Below are 17,560 nucleotides of genomic sequence, written 5' to 3'. Positions count from 1 at the left end.
CCGCGAGATCGTGACCTGGCTGAAGTCGGACGCTCAACCGACTGTGCCACCCAGGTGCCCCTAGGATTTCCTATTTAAATAATTGTTAAAATACTTGTGTGCAATGCTATCCTGTCTATGCAAATGTACAGTCATCTTCCCAGGAATAACTGCCAAATCTGAACTAAGTTTCTCTGCCACTTGTTTGACTAATTTCTCTTCCTCCTCTTTCTCCTCCTTCTTTTAGAGAGAGTGAGTGGGGGGGTTGGTGGGGAGAGGGGCAGAGGAGAGAGAAGGGGAATCTTAAGCAGGCGGTATGCTCAGTGCAGAGCCAGACCCAGGGCTCAATCCCACGACCCTGGGATCATGACCTGAGCTGAAATCAAGACTCAAACACTCAAACAGACTGAGACACCCAGGCGCCCCGTTTGACTGATTTCATAGGGAGACCTCTTTAGGCCTCCAAAGCTCAAATGAATGGAGATCCTTTAAGGTCAATGAATCTTCTCCAAACTGTCCTATTATCTTTAAAATAAAGTCCTTCAGATAACTGCACCCTTTCCCATGAAAGACTTTTTAAGGACTCACATGTAAGACTCCTCACTTTTTGCTATGGGGTAATGGGGTAGGGAGGACTCACCTAGTAATAAGAATGGAAGAACATACACCCAAATATAAATGATCAGGATCCCTTGGTGATAGGATTATATGGATGGTTCTTATTTTCTTCATTCTGTACATCTGTACTTTCTTTTTTTTTTTTAATGTTTATTTATTTTGAGAGAGAGCAAGAGCACAAGCAGAGGAGAGGCAGAGAGAGGGGGAGAGAGAGAATCCCGAGCAGGCTCTGCACTGTCAGCACAGATCCTGATGTGGGGCTCAATCTCACAAACCATGAGATCATGAGCCAAAATCCAGAGTCAGATGCTCAACTGACTGAGCCACCCAGGCACCTCTGCACATCTCCATTTTCTAATTTTTCTACCATGAACATGGATTAGTCATATAATAAGGAACAAAACAAGCAATAAAAATTGTAGGTGCCTTTTGTTTGTTTTAAGAAATTGTTTTCTGGCCCCAGACCCTCAAGCTTAGCCCAAGCCTCTGCGTCCCTTCACTCCAGACAGGAAGCACCTCCACACCCTAGGAGATGTTATTTACCTCCTGTAGGGATCAAGGTCTCCTCTTCATGCAGTAGGAAATGGGGAAAGGGAAGAGGCCAGCTCCAGGACACTTGAAAATTCCTAGGCTGAGTCTGAGGCCCACGGGAATCCCCCATCTCCCAGTCATTGTTCTTGTCGGCCTCAAACAGAGAAAATTCCACCTCCACAAGCCGAATTTCAATTTGCAAGTGTCAAGAGAGCAGGGAGAACTGCAGGAGGCTGGCTACTGAGCATAAGGCAGGCCAGGGCATGGGAACAATGTGCTGCAGGGAAGGTGCCCCTTCATCCTAGGGGGAGGAGGATAAATCCCTCTCTACTTTTACATGCTCTCCCTCCCCAGCTCTAGTCTTCTAGTTTTCGGGAGAAAGGCTAGACGGTGCCTTCTTCAAAAGAGTGGGCAGAAGCAGAGAGGATTTATTCAAGGGGTGCCCTGAATAAATTACATTTATTCAATTTAAATATATATTCATGATTCCTGCAGAAATGGAACCTTCCCAGAACATGGGTGAAACCCCTGCAGACATGCTGGATACCCTCCCGGGGTAGAGCCCTCAGCCCCACTGAAGGGTACTGGAAGGAGGAAGTATAGGATACCCGGCGGGGAATCAAGTGGTTCCTGCAGGATCAGTGCCTCCACAATGACCAAGGTTTAGACCAAGACTTCAGGGTGCTAAAGGTGGTGAAGGTAAGCATTTGTGGACCCAGTGGGTTTCAAACCCAGCTCTTTCCCTTTGGACATTTGAGGCCTTGGGGGATGGAACTGCTTCATCTCTTTAAGCCTCAGATTCCTTTTTACCACTTGTTATAGGAAATAAGTGTATTGTCATCATCATTGTTTTCATATTGGGGATCCAGTTCTATGAGTTCCAAGGAATTTGGTGGAACAGGTATAGCAGTATAGCAGGTCATTATAATAATTGTGCTTTTTGTGTGTGGTTTAATGCTTCTTTACCTCCAAAGTTATAAAGATATTCTCCTACATTTTCTTCTAAAACAGCTTGTTCTAAAGTGGTTTCTTCTGGGAAAATAACTTATAACTCAACTTTCAAGATGTCATGCTAAATGAAAAATGTTTTAACTATAAGTCTAGATTTTTCTTTATTCTGCTAAAATGAAAATAATGTAACACTAACTTAAGTAAATCAGGCTTTAGCTGGAGGAAATAATGGCTGCCATGTGTGAGGCTGAAAAGGAAGGACACACAGCTTTAAAAGATCTTAAAAAGCAGAAGCCAAAGGGGCGCCTGGGTGGCTCAGTCGGTTGAGCGGCCGGCTTCAGCTCAGGTCATGATCTCACGGTTCGTGAGTTCGAGCCCCGCGTCGGGCTCTGTGCTGACAGCTCAGAGCCTGGAGCCTGTTTCAGATTCTGTGTCTCCCTCTCTCTGACCCTCCCACGTTCATGCTCTGTCTCTCTCTGTCTAAAAAAAAAAAAAAAAAAAAAAAAAAATCCAAAACAGACACAAGTAACCATCCTTGTCTTCAAGGATCACCAATTTCCTTCTAAGACACACATCATAATTGGAACAATGCAGTTATCAACCTGCCAGATACTCAATGCTACAGGGCCAGAAACAGGAAAAGTCAGTCTCAGTTAAATACAGGTCAAGAGCCAGATGCTGGAAAATGACAGCAAGTATTTAAGCAGGAAGCAATATGATGACATTGGCATTTAGGATAAGTCAGGCAGTGGCATATTAGGTGGATTAGAAAGAAGCTAAACCCAGGTGCTGGGCTAGGAAGCCATGACAGTAAAACCAGGCCTCAGAAAGGCCTGGAATTGTTATGTAGGTAAAAGTTGGACAGAGAAAAAGAGAAATTCAGGGCTATTCTGAAGGGGAAAAAATAAAATCAGGGTGGGTTTTCATACTAGAGTTGAACACTCACTATAACCACTTCCCTAGTAAACCAGAGGATTTGGGGAAGAGAAGTGACACAGAGTCTGGGAACTCTCAAAATTCTAGCCCTCTTTCCACTTCCCATTATTATATTCCTACTACTGAGTGGCATCCCTGGGCTGGGCCACACCTATGTAACCCCCAGAGCTGCATAGGAAGGGGCTGGTTTTGACCTAATTCACAGATGAGGGAAACAAGAGAACTCCCTTCCTTTCCGGGCCAAAGTTGCTCACATTTGGTTAAGAAACTGGGCTCACTTAGGCCTGAAAGTCAGAGCATCCAGTGTGGAGTCCAGTCCCAAACTGCCAGTGACCTAGGGGCAGTTCTGAGCTGGAATTTCCTAATTTTTGGCATGAGCTTTAGCATGAGGAACTTGGTCCAGCTCCAAAATACCAAGATTTAGGGAAGCAGACTTCTCAACACCAACAACTAGAAGCCAGGAGTTAGCAGAATCATATCTTTATTATTTTTTTTTAATGTTTATTTTTGAGAGGAAGAGAGTGTGCAAACAGGTGAAAGGCAGAGAGAGGGGGGGAAGGAGGATTCAAAGCAGGCTCTGCACTGTCAGCACAGAGCCCGATGAGGAGCTCAAACTCACCAACTGTGAGATCATGACCTGAGCTGAAGTGGGATGCTTAACCTACTAAGTCACCCAGGCTCCCCCCAGAATAATATATTTAAATGGTTGAGGTTAAAAATCCAGAACTGGGCATCTAGGAAATGAGCCAAGAATGATGATAAAATAATTACAAATTAAAACAAGAGTTCACTACCAAGAGACATCATTAAATGAACCTCAAAAGAATATGCCTCAGGAAAAATGAAAATGATCCCAGAAGGACAATTTAATGCCCAACAAAGAATGGTGGGCACACACAATGGTAAACATGTATGTGAATAAAAACTAACTTTTGGAAAATATTAATTAACACAATACTATCTAATTGGCAGTATCAAAAGGAAAACACAGAAATGGACTTCCACTCCAACCATGATGGAGTCACAAGGACCAGATTTACCTTTGCTGCTTCAACAAATGAAAAACTGGAAAAAATAAGTAAAACAACATTTGAAAACAGGCAAAGCAGGGGGAAAATCCCTGAGAGAAGGAGAAAAGGAGGGAAGTCCTGTGACTGTCCTAGTGTACTTCCTGTAGAGACTTTTGCAAGCCACAGCAGAGGAAAGGGTAAACTAAACAGTCTCCCTGAACTGAAAAGATAAGAGTTGAGAATTCAGGAAGGCCGAAGTGGCTAGAATTCCAAGCAATTATACAGTCGATAGAATTCATGGAAAAGGTTGTCAAATAGGCTATTCTAAATAAAACTTCACGTATTCAAGAAGACAGAAGGTGCTGTCAAATGTGCAAGGAAGCCTCCTGAAAGGGAGGAGGGGCATGGGAGGGTGCCAGTGAAGCTCTCAGAATGATGAGTGCCACTGGCTGCCCCAGCCGCCTGTGAGTGCTATCAGAACTCACAAGAGATTGTGTATCCCACATGTATCCTGCTGGCTACGGTTCATCATCCGAGTAAGAATGGAAAAGTGTTTCAGAACCAGGAAGAAAAGCCCCACTTTCATGCAATGTCTCTCCACTCCCATCTAGTAAAAAGCTTAACACTAGCCCAGCTGTCAGTAGGGAATGTTTACATGGCTCAGCTCCAATACTGCAAAGCAGGTCAAGGAAGGATAGATTTGCTAGGAAATAAGTTGATAAAGCACAAGAGTATCCAAAACATTATATCTTTTGATTTCCACCTCTGACAAAGAAGATTCAACCTGAAGGTTCACCAAAGAGAAACAGAGATCTCTATCAGCATCAATAAAAGGACAATGAAAATACAGCTCGTGAATAGAAGCCCAACTCTCTTCAGATTTTACCAGTAAGATGTCACATTTCCATTCCTCTGTTTTTCCACATTTAATTTCTAGACTTAGAAATATCATAATTTGGAAATTACAGTAAAGTATATATGCTGGTCTTAACTCCCTGGATGTGCTTTCATTATATTCACAGAATTGCTTATTTACAAGTAGTAGTCACCCCCTTGTCCATGGGACATACATTCCAAGACTCTCAGGGGATGCCTCAAAGTGCATACATACCAAACTCTATATGTGCTATGTTTTTCCTATACATATATACCTATGGTAAAGTTTAACTTACAAATTAGGCATAGTTAGAGATTAACAATAATAACTAATAATAAAATAGAACAATTATAATAACATACAGTATAAAATCGTGAATATGGTTTCTCTCAATATATTACTGTACTATGATAGCCTTCTTCTTGTGATGTGACATGATAAATGCCTATGTGATGAGATGAAGTGAAGTGAATGACATAAGTACTATGACAAAGCACTAGGCTACTATTGATTGACTTTTTCATGGTATGTCAGGAAGATCATCTGCTTCCAGGCAGATGTGGTCGACCACAGATAACTGAAACAATGAAAAGTGAAACTTTAGATGGGAGGAGGAAGCTACTTATGTGAATACATACACATACAAGCACATGCACGCATGCACAAACACACTTAACCCTATTAGTTTTCAAAGAAATACAAATTGAAGCAACAGTTAAGAAAGCATGTTTTACCCATCTAATTGACAAAATGTAATTAGCATCCAATACTGCAGAGGGTGCAGAAAAAGAAGGTGAAATTCAAGACTGGTGGGGAAAAGGAAGAATATATGGGATAATATTTATTTCTTTATAATGTTTTCAACAGTAGAATGAGTGTTACTTTTGTAATTTTGGAAGAATTTTGTTACAGTAAATTTTTAAGTTATACAAACAGAACTCTCAAAGCTCAAAAACTTAAAAAAAAACCAATCCCATTAGAAAACATGCATAAGAGACAAGGGTACATTTAACTGAGGATATACACATGCCAAATAAGCACACATGAAAGGATGTTCAACATCATTAGCCATGAGAGATATGCAGATTAAAACCTCAGTGAGCTATCACTACTATCATTTCACTTTAGAATGGCTAAAATGAAAAAGAGTAACAATACCAAATGCTGGCAAGAATGCAGAGAAACTGAATCACTAATATATTGCTATTGGTAAAGTAAAATAGTACAGCCATTGCTATTACCATAAGTTTGGTGATTTCTTAAAAACTAAACATGGTGGTGCACTTGGGTGGCTCAGTCAGTTAAGCATCCAACTCTTGGTTTTTGGCTCAGGTCATGATCTCATGGTTTGTGGGTTCGAGCCCCATGTTGGGGTCTGCGTTGACAGCATGGAGCCTGCTTCAGATTCTCTCTTTTCCTCTCTGTCCCTCCCCCGCTCTCTCACACATGTGCACTCTTTCTCTCTCTCTTAAAATGAATCAACTTTATATATTAAAAAAAAAAACACGACTAAACATGTAACTACCATATGACCCAGCAATTAAGGCTCTTTGGGTGTTTCCTCAACAGAAATGTAAACCAAGTTTACATAAAAACTTGTACACAAATATTTGTAACAGCTGTATTTGTAACAGCCAAGGCCCAAAAACAACCCAGATTCCCTCAAAGAGTAAACTAACTGAAGCTGATCCATATCATGGAAAGCTATTCAGATATAAAAAAGAAAGAAGGAAAATAATAGAAAAGAAAAAGAACTATTGCTATACACAACCTGGATGAGTATCCTGAGAATCATGCTGAATGGAAAAAAAAAAAAAAAGCCAATCCTAAAAGATTACATTCTGTATAATCCCACCTATATAACATTCCTAAAATGACAATATTTTAGAAATAGAGAACAGATTAGTGGTTGCAGGTATGGAAGAGGTAATGGTAACAGAGAAGAGTGGGTATGGTTCTAAAAATGCAACATTAGTGATCCTTGCATGATGCAAATGTTCAGTATCTTCACTATTATAGTGTCAATACCTGGGTATTGTGGTATTCTATTATGGGGTTTGCAAGATGTTAGAATTGGGGAAAGTTGGAAAAATGGTACATGTGATCTCTCTGTATGAATTCTATCAAATGTATAATTGCTTGGAATTCTAGCCACTTTGGCCTTCCTGAATTGTCAGCTCTTTTCAGTTCATGGGAGACTATTTAGTTTACCCTTTCCTGTGCTGTGGCTTGCAAAAGTCTCTACTGGAAGTACTCTAGGGCAACCACAAGACTTCCCTTCTCTCCTTCTCTCAGGGATTATTCTCCTGCTTCGCCTGTTTTTAAATGTTGCTTTATTTATTTTTTTCTAGTTTTTCATTTGTTAAAGGCAACAAAGGTAAATCTGGTCCTTAATATTCCATCATGGTTAGAGTGGAAGTCCACTTGTTTTTTCCTTTTAATACTGCCAATTAGATGGTATTATGTTAATTAATGCTTCTGTAAAGTTAGTTTTTATTCACATACATGTTTACCATTGTTGTGTTCACCACTCTTTGTTGCACACTAGATTGTCCTCCTGGGATCATTTTCATTCTTCCTGAAGTGTATCCTTTTGAGGTTCATTTAACGATATCTCTTGGTAGTAAACTCTTGTTTTAATTTGTAAATATTTTATCATCATTCTTGAAAGACTCACTTCCTAGATGCCCAGTTATGGGCTTTAACCCTCAACTCTTTAAAGATATGATTCTGTGGGAATGCAAGCTGGTGCAGCCACTCTGGAAAAGAGTATGGAGGTTCTTCAAAAAACTAAAAATAGAACTACCCTACGACCCAGCAACTGCACTACTAGGTATTTATCCAAAGGATACAGGTGTGCTGTTTTGGAGGGACACATGCACCCCAGTGTTTATAGCAGCACTATCAACAATAGCCAAAGTATGGAAAGAGCCCAGATGTCCAACAATGGATGAATGGATAAAGAAGATGTGGTATATATATACAACGGAGTATTACTCGGCAATCAAAAAGAATGAAATCGGGGCGCCTGGGTGACTCAGTTGGTTGAGCACCCGACTTCAGCTCAGGTCATGATCTCATGGTTTGTGGGTTCGAGCCCCGCATCAGGCTTTGTGCTGACTGCTTCCTCAGAGCCTGGAGCCTGCTTCAGATTCTGTGTCTCCTTCTCTCTCTGTCCCTCCCCTGCTCATGCTTTGTCTCACTCTGTTTCTCAAAAATAAATAAATGTAAAAAAAAAAAAATGAAATCTTGCTATTTGCAACTACGTGGATGGAACTGGAGGGTATTATGCTAAGTGACATTAGTCAGAGAAAGACAAAAATCATATGACTTCACTCATATGAGGACTTTAAGAGACAAAACAGATGAACATAAGGGAAGGGAAACAAAAATAATATAAAAACAGGGAGGGGGACAAAACAGAAGAGACTCATAAATATGGAGAAAAAAGTGAGGGTTACTGGAGGGGATGTGGGAGGGGGGATGGGCTAAATGGGTAAGGGGCACTAAGGAATCTACTTCTGAAATCATTGTTGCACTGTATGCTAATTTGGATGTAAATTTAAAAAATTAAATTTAAAAAAATGATAAAGATATGATTCTGTCTCTGGCTTCCGTTGTTGCTGTTGGGAGGTCTGCTGTTTTCTAACTGCAATAATTTTGTAGGTACTCAGTTTTTAATGCTTTTAGCTTAGGTGCTTTTAATTTTGTCTTTTGTATTCTCAAGTTGTTCTTGTTGCTGTTTTTAATAATATATTAAGTATATAATAATATATTATATACTTAATATATATTATATATATATTATATATTATATATAATATATATAATATATATATTATATATAATATATATAATAATATATTATATACTTAATATATTATATACTTAATATATTATTAATATAATATAATATAATATAATATAATATAATATAATATAATAATATAATATAATATAATATAATATAATATAATAATATATTATTAATAATATATTAAGTATGCATCTTTTTTGTCTCATTCATCTCACCTAGGATGTACTGTGCTTCCTAGATTTGTGGACTCATAGTTTTCTTCAATTCTGGAAACTTTGCATTCATGATCTCTTTAGATACTGCCTTTTTTCATTTGTTGTTTCCTTTTGACACTCCAATGAGAGCTATATGAGACCTTTTCATTCTGTCCTCCACCCCCATTTTTATTGAGGTGTAACTGAATATTAAAATGACGGCTTGGCATATGCATACACTATGAAATGTCACCACATTCAAGCTAATCTACGTATCCATTCTACATACTAGCCCTTTTTTGGATATGGGCGCCACCCAGGCGCCCCCTTTTTAAACATTTTTTAAAATGCTTATTTATTTTGAGAGAGAGAGCAAGAGCACACATAAGCGAAGGAGGGGGAAAGAAAGAGAGGGAAAGAGAGAATTCCAGGCAGCCTCCAAGCTGTTAGCACAGAGCTCATTGTGGGGCTCAATCTCATGAACCATGAGATCATGACCTGAGGCAAAATCAAGAGTTGGATGCTTACAAATGTTTACAAATATTTTCTCCTAGACTATGTCTTGTCTTTTCAACCTTTAAATGTGGGCTTTCACAAGCCAAATACTTTACTTTTAATGAAGCCCAAGTTTTCAGTTTTCCTTTTATGGATTATGCTTTTGGTATCAGGTCTAAGTACTCTACCTCAACCTCGAACCTAAAGATTTTGTCCTATGTTTCTTCCTACAAGTTTTATACTTTTAATGTTTAAGTCTGTGATCCTTTTTGAATTGATCTTCATATAAGGTTCATTTTTAAATTTTTGCTCTTTAATACTTTCTTCCTCCTGCTTGCTTTGTTTATATTGCTTTTTTTCCCCTTCGGTTCTTGAAGTGGAAGCTTAAGTAGATTATTGATTTGGGACTCTTCTTTTTTTCTAATGTATTCACTTAGTGCTAAAAAGTTCCCCATAGCACTGCTTTAGCTGTGTCCCACAAATTTTGATATGTTGTATTTTCATTCAACTTAATGTAATTTTCTAATTTCCCTTAAGGTTTCGTCTTTGACCCACAGTTTATTTAGAAGAGTGTTGTTTAGTTCCTAAGTGTTTGGAGATTTTCCTGCCTTCTGTTACTGATTTCTAGTTTGATTCCATTGTGGTCAGAGAATGTCCAAAAGAATTGGTTTCAAGTCTTTTTAAACATTTTTTTTTATATAAATTTTTTTTTTAATTTTTTTTTCAACGTTTATTCATTTTTGGGACAGAGAGACACAGAGCATGAACGGGGGAGGGGCAGAGAGAGAGGGAGACACAGAATCTGAAACAGGCTCCAGGCTCTGAGCCATCAGCCCAGAGCCCGACGCGGGGCTGGAACTCACGGACCGCGAGATCGTGACCTGGCTGAAGTCGGACGCTCAATCGACTGCGCCACCCAGGCGCCCCCTTTTTAAACATTTTTTAAAATGCTTATTTATTTTGAGAGAGAGAGCAAGAGCACACATAAGCGAAGGAGGGGGAAAGAAAGAGAGGGAAAGAGAGAATTCCAGGCAGCCTCCAAGCTGTTAGCACAGAGCTCATTGTGGGGCTCAGTCTCATGAACCATGAGATCATGACCTGAGGCAAAATCAAGAGTTGGATGCTTACCCAACTGGGCCACCACATGCCCCAATTCTTTTAAGTATTTTGAGGTTTACTTTATGGCCATGCATTTGCCATATCTTATTATATGCTCCATGAATATTTGTAAACAATGTGTTTTCGGCTGCTGTTGGAACAAATGTTCTATAAATGTCAGTTAGACCCTGTTGGCTGCTGAGTCCTATATTCTGGTAAAGATGATAAACCTGGAGAGGTATGTACCTGGAAACAGTTTGGTTGAAAATGTGTGCACAAACTGTTTGCTCTTCCCCTTTACTTTTCCTCTTTTATGTAATCAAATACACTGCACATAGGGTTTGATCTCTGGATAAACTGACCTAGAAAGGATGTACAACTGCACAAAAGAAGACAGGATTGAGGCACAGGCTGCCTGAGTGAAAAATCAGGCCACTAAGGACCTTCCTTATCCTAGCCCCAAACACCAGTAACTCAGGAGACTGGACATGTTTTCTGCTCTAAACAGAGCAGAAAGAACAGAGAACAGAGCTCTCTGGCAGTCTTCCAGTAAAAAGGCTGGCTCTAATATCTGCCAGTTGAGAAACTTTACCTCTTGACTGGAGGCAAGGATTACCACACATTTCAGGAAAGGATCCCATGTAAGTTAAACAATTAAAGGTTTTTTTTGCAAGAAGAATTTGATTTGGACATAAAAGACAAAAATGGAGAAGAAAACTTTGAACAACTGTAATTACCCTGATAGAAAATAATACTGCATCCATATATACTAAGAGAAACCTATGAAAAAGGAAAAATTAGGCACAACTCATGAATAGTCCTTCCAGCAAACACAAATCCCAGGAATTAAAAATCTAAAATAGGGGTTCCTGGGTGGCTCAGTTAGTTGAACGTCTGACTCTTGATTTCAGCTCAGGTCATGATCTCATGGTCATGAGATCAAGCCCTGTGTCTGACTCTGCACTGAGTGTGGAGCCTGCTTGGGAATCTTTCCCTCTCTCCCTCTGCCCCCTCCACACCCCTGCATCTGTCTGTCTCTCTCTCAAAAATAAATAAACTTTTTTAAAAACTTAAAAATGTCCAAAAACAAAAACATAAGAAATATTCTCAGATCTGGAGTCTAAAGACTAAAATTCTCACCTAGCATAAAAAATGTTTGCAAATCCATACCATAAGTTAGGACATTTCAGTACACTGGAGATATAAATAACAATAAGTATCTGAATGGGGAGGGGGACATAAAGTTACATATACACGAATGGAAAGCAACTAGTATTAGATTTGACAACATAAGCTACCAGAAGACTTGAGGTGATGTTTCCAAATTTTGAATACTGGAGAAGTGTGAGAGTAGAATAAAGACATTTTCAAACATGAAAGAACTAAAAAATTTAACTCTAACACATGCATCTAAAGGAAGCTATTGAGAAAAGAACCTTAATGAACCTTAATGAAAATGAAAAATTAACTTGATTCCAGGAAACAGTAATCCGATTCAGGAAAACAATGAAAGTGAGCTTCATGACAACTGTAGAGTCCAACTGGAGCCCCAGAATGGTAGACTGAGAGATTCTAATGGGATATTTGTTGTTGGTTTTTTAAAAAAGGTTTATTTAGTTATTTTGAGGGGGAGAGGGGCGGGGGGGATTTCAAGCAGGCTCTGTGCTCTCAGCGGAGACCCCGATGTGGGGCTTGATCTCACGAACTGTGAAATCATGATCTGAGCCAAAATCAAGAGTCAGATGCTTAACCAACTGAGCCACCCAGGCACCCCTCTAATTGGATATTTGAACAATTTAAAAAAATCATCTGTGGATATTTAACATAAATGTGGAACATCTATAAAAACTAAGAACAGGTACAAAGAAAACTAATGAAATCCTTAATAAACAAAAAAAGCTAGAAAATCGACCTGATTTTGAATAAAAAATAATTTACATAATTAGTATATAAGTACCACATATTGACTTTGAGATATAATTATATTTGGAGGTGGTCAAGGAGAAAGAAAAAGGTGTAAGTTTTTTGCTTTAAATGAAATATTGATTATTACACTGACATTTTTATTAAAAAAGACATTTTTAACTGCTAAAAATAAGACTGATCTTTTTTTAATGTTTATTTATTTATTTTGAGAGAGCGAGAGAGAGACCAAGTGCATGAGTGAAAGAGGAGCAGAGAGAGAATACCAAGCAGGCTTCATGCTGTCAGTGCAGAGCCCAACGTGGGGCTCAATCTCACAAACTGTGAGATTATGACCTGAGCCAAAATCAAGGTCAGACACTCAACTGACTGAGCCGCCCAGGCACCCCAAGACTGATCTTTTAACTAAAGGTGTTCAAAGAAACTTTTATTATCCAAGAGTGATTGAAAACATTGAATTCATCCAAGATTTCATCTAAGTGCAGTTAAAAACAAAAACAAAAAAAACCTCATATGCAGATGAATATTGCAAGTACATTTATAAGAGAAAATAAAGTGCCCTTCTTTTGTTTTATGAAGTCCTATTAATTTCAACTTCCTGATTATATACTCCTACAATCTTATACTCATAAATAATGATAATTTTACATGCTCATTTCCAGTATTTTTGTGCCTATAATTATTTTACTCACTTAAATGCCATAGCACCACATTCTTGAGAGCACACTTAGTGGCCAAGATGCTGACCATCAAAATCCCAGAACCTAGTAACACAGTGATCCATGCTGGGGAGGAAGGATTATCCTTTGCCCTTCAAGATTCTTCTGGTTGATCTAAGAGTTAAACCGACACACCATAAATTAACAGAAGATAAACAAAAGTTTAATAAAACGTATACTTCCTGTATACAAGGGAGAGACCTAGGAAAACTGCGTGGCTCCCTGAAATGGCCAAAGTCATCACCTTAATTACCATCTTCAGTTAAAGACAAAAGATGTTGGGGTGGAGGGTCAGTTATTGGAGGTTACCAGGAAAAGCATATTAAATAAGGATAAGGTTGTTATGCAGATTTAAGTCCATGCCTTCTCCAGGGATAACATTCTAGAGATTTAGGTACCATCTTCTTGTTACAGTGAGGGAGACACCCTTAAAAATAGAGATTTCCCTTACAAATGTAAATGTTTTTCACAAAAAGGTAACTTGTACTCAGTTCCAGAGCTTCTGTGTTTGCAGTTCCTTAAAAAAATAATCAGCCTATAATAATCCTTATGCTAAAGAGACACATTTTGGGTGGCAAATTCTGCTCCCCTACACCCACAAACATGGTATCCATGCAAAGCAAGAACCAGAAGTACAGGCCTATCAAAACCGTGCCAGAAATAACACACAATGGGGCTTCTGGGAGAAAATATTTTACCTCTACTCATCTTAGGTTCTCTGCTAGGGCTCTGCAACAAAAAAGACAGATTAACAGAAGACATAAACAATTTATTAACATGTGTGCACATGTCTTATGGGAGAAAACAAGAGTAACTCAAAAGTGGTGGCTTAGCACTCTAGCTTATACAGCATCTTTAACAAATAATATGACTGTAGAGAAATGACAGGATAAAGAAAAGCAGTTTTAGAATCCCAAGTGTGGAAGTCTGTGAAAGGAAACTAATGGGAGTAAAATCTATCTGCAGATTCCTTTGGTACCATCTATGGGCTAAGAATCTAGAGCTGTCTCAAACAACTCAACAAACTCAACAACAGGGTATAAAACTCAAACAGGGTATAAAATGAGAATTTATGCCCTGCATTTAGGCAGAAATGGGGGAGGGCAGAGAGAGCTTTCCTGACTTTCATGCTTCTAAATTGCTTTCAGCTCAAAATAATTTTTTTTGTCCAAGAGGCATATATAGAGGTGACATACTCTGGTTACCTTCACAGCACAGCCATCTTCAAGGATACACACAATGTGAGGCACTTCATTGTTACAATAAAAGAAACCAGCTCCAGATGGAGTCATTTTACCCTTAGAGAGCAAACCAAGATTAACAATTTTAATCAACAGTTGCAGCTCCAACCACTCCCATAAATGTGACCTTTAAACAGTCAACCTGAAATTTCCTGAACAGCACTAGTAATCTGCAAAATAAGACTCCTGCCTATTCTCTTCCCTCAAAAAGATGACCTGGCCTGAAACAACCCTTTCTTTTCTTTTGCTAATAATTTCCTTGCCCCATCATCCTGCCTGGAAATCCTTCCATTCTGTAAAATTCCTAGGAATGTCTATTTACTAGAAGGGATGCTGCCAACTCATGAAGAGTTAAATAAAGCCGATTAGATCTAGCCAATTGAATTTGTTTCTCAATGCTACAAACCACAGAGACTTCAGAGATCCCTAGTCAAGCACAATCATGCACACAGTGTTCTCTGTGGCGCTTTCTCAGTCTTACATCCAAAGAATGACATATGCGGGGAAATCGCTCCACGTAGGAAAAAACACAACCCAGTCTGCAATTACACTCTCAGGCACTTGGCGGTACCACGCCAGTCCCTCAGGAAGCTCCACGTGAACCACACACAGGGCACTGGGTATCAGTCAGGGTCCCCGTTACGAGCCTAGAGATCTGGATACCCAAGCCCAAGCCGGGCTCCTGGCTCCAACCTTTCTTACCTGCACCCCTTTCCCTTCCCCTACCCTCCAGCGATTGTGGCTCCAAGAGGCTCCCTGACCTCAGCAGAGGACAGGGTTCGCCCCCCACCCCACCCCAGCGCCTGCGTACTCGGAACGGAAACTGCAACTCCCCGGAGCCTCCACGCTCCTCTTGAGGGCGGTGCGGTGCTCGCGGTTCAAACCGAGGGCGGAGCCGAGAACCGAAAGAGGAAAGCCAGAATACGTAGCTTTTGTGATTCGGGACTACTGTTCCAAAAAGGGAGCAGGCTCGGATTACCCTTGGTAGCACCGATCACTCACAGAGTCACCATTACGGGCCTGAGGAGTCCTGGCCCTGCAGAATTATGCTTCTCCATTCCGCAGGCCAGCCGCGGTAATCTGGCCCCATTGCCCCCCGCGAGCGCTTCTGAAGAGCCGAGGCCCTTCCCCCGCCCCCTGCGCGCTTGCGCACTCGTGCCGAGATAGACACTCGAGAAGCCCGACACAGTAGACTTGAGGGCTGGGCGGTCCTCAGAGCCAGTGGCGGCCGGAGTGCGCGGACTGCTTTTCTGAAGGACTAGATTCCGCGGACCCGACCCGGGGTGGGTCCTGGGGCCTCGGGCTACTGTGCGGTTCTTCCCGAGTGAGGGCTTGCAGTCAGAGACACGGAAGGCTTGGGTTTAAATTCGTGCGCCAGTAGCGCCGCTGGGCCGGGTATGTGGGCGCGGCCTGTTCTGCAATGCGAGACCCTGCGGTCCTACTCACCTCGGTCTTCTCTACCACCCAGGCCTGGCTGTAAGAGGGAAGTCGGAGGTGGAGCCCCAGAATAAAGGTCCCCTGCAGAGCGCTGGAACCAGATTCAGGGCTGGCCTGTGGGGACGCAACGACCCCTTGGGCCGAAGAAGACGCAGTGGGCCGTCCCAGGCGGTGAGCAGTAGCGACGACCAAGCTATTGGGTACCCAGAGCCGCGAATCCGGACTCGGGTGACCGCGAACCTTTCCTCGTTTGCCTCTGGTTTCTGTTTGTGCATGCCAGTGGCGATTGGCAAGGGGCAGAGCGGGTGGGTTTTGACGGACTAAGAAAAGCCTGGGGTGTAATGAACACTTTGCTTCCCTAGCCCTGCCAGTCTCCAGAGAAGGCCTTCGAAGTGAAACGAATCGCTGCCGCGCCTCTAAAAGCCAGGTTCTGTGTGAGTTTGTGCTGATTCTTTGTTTCCGTGAAATGATTTGATTTTATGGACACTGGGCTTTTTAAATTTTCTTCCCTTGGAATGTGCTGCTTAAGAATGATCTAGTCATTGATTTGTGCTTTAAGATTTCCCTACCTAGTTAATGGCAGAGGACCTAATTAATAGATAACACTTCTTAGTGCCCGTCTAATACAGTTCTACGTTTAGTTTAACCATAGGCTATATATTCTGATTATGGAAATGCCCCTTTTGGAAGTGAAAGTTCATGCTTTGTTTTCGACTGTGATTTGTTAAGGAGTAGTTCAGGGTTTGTTTAGATATCTTCAATGATTGATTCCAGAGTAGGGGTGGGAATTTTTTTCCAAGAGACTCCGCCATTGGAGATTTTTGGTAACTGCCAGATGTGGTAGAGATTTGGTAGCATGAGTTTATTTTGCTTATTTTTGACAAATACAAAATGGTATATGTTTAACGCATAAATATATACATGTTTCAGTATATGTATACATTGTGGAATGGAATGATTACCACCGTCAGACTAACATCCATCACCTCCCATAGTTACTTTTGTGTAAATAACTATGGTGAGTGGTGAGAGAATACTTAAGATCTACTCTTGTGGCAAATTTCAAACGTGTGTGGTGAGAATACTTAAGATCTACTCTTGTGGCAAATTTCAAGCCTATAATACATTACCATTATTTATAGTAACCATTGTACATTAGGTCTTCAGAGTTTACTTATGACTGAGAGTTTGTAGCATAAGTTTATTTAGGGCATGTTATTCGATAGACTGAGGTGTATAATTTTGAAGCTAGGGGTGCGCCTGGGTGGCTCAGTCGGTTAAGCATGGGACTTGGGCTCAGGTCATGATCTTGCAGTCAGAGTGTTCCAGCCCAGTGGCGGGCTCTGTACTGACACCTGGGAGCCTAGAGCCTGCTTTGGATTCTTTGTCTCTCTCTCTGCCCCTCCCCTGCTGGCTCTCTGCCTCTCTCAAATAAACATTAAAAATATATAAAAAATAAAAGGATTTTTTTTTAAATTTTTTTTTCAACGTTTTATTATTTATTTTTGGGACAGAGAGAGACAGAACATGAACGGGGGGAGGGGCAGAGAGAGAGGGAGACACAGAATCGGAAACAGGCTCCAGGCTCTGAGCCATCAGCCCAGAGCCTGACGCGGGGCTCGAACTCACGGACCGCGAGATCGTGACCTGGTTGAAGTCGGACGCTTAACCGACTGCGCCACCCAGGCGCCCCAAAAGGATTTTGAACCTAGGTTAAGAGAATTTGAATCCTGC

General features: G+C 40.7%; 1 protein-coding gene and 1 long non-coding RNA gene across 7 annotated transcripts in view; both read left to right on the top strand.

Moving 5' to 3' along the window:
• Positions 1–5,016, top strand: part of LOC102901498 — a 31,158-nt gene extending 26,142 nt beyond the window's left edge. For all 4 annotated transcript variants that reach the window (XR_002738536.2, XR_002149597.2, XR_006590144.1 and 1 more), the window contains 2 exons: positions 1,624–1,827; positions 3,988–5,016. This is a non-coding gene — a long non-coding RNA (uncharacterized LOC102901498). The remainder of the gene's footprint in view (positions 1–1,623; positions 1,828–3,987) is intronic.
• Positions 5,017–15,502: 10,486 nt separating this feature from the next.
• Positions 15,503–17,560, top strand: part of LOC102900191 (zinc finger protein 345) — a 138,547-nt gene continuing 136,489 nt past the window's right edge. Inside the window, exons 1-3 of one of the 3 annotated variants that reach the window (XM_045045442.1) lie at positions 15,503–15,672; positions 15,858–15,997; positions 16,189–16,260. The gene's annotated coding sequence lies outside the window, so the exon portion shown is untranslated. The remainder of the gene's footprint in view (positions 15,673–15,857; positions 15,998–16,188; positions 16,261–17,560) is intronic. The other 2 variants (XM_045045445.1, XM_045045443.1) reach the window with 2 other exon arrangements.

This window comes from Felis catus, chromosome E2 (genome assembly GCF_018350175.1).
Source record: "Felis catus isolate Fca126 chromosome E2, F.catus_Fca126_mat1.0, whole genome shotgun sequence".
NCBI lineage: Eukaryota > Metazoa > Chordata > Mammalia > Carnivora > Felidae > Felis > Felis catus.
This window is presented reverse-complemented; position numbering and strand designations above follow the sequence as displayed.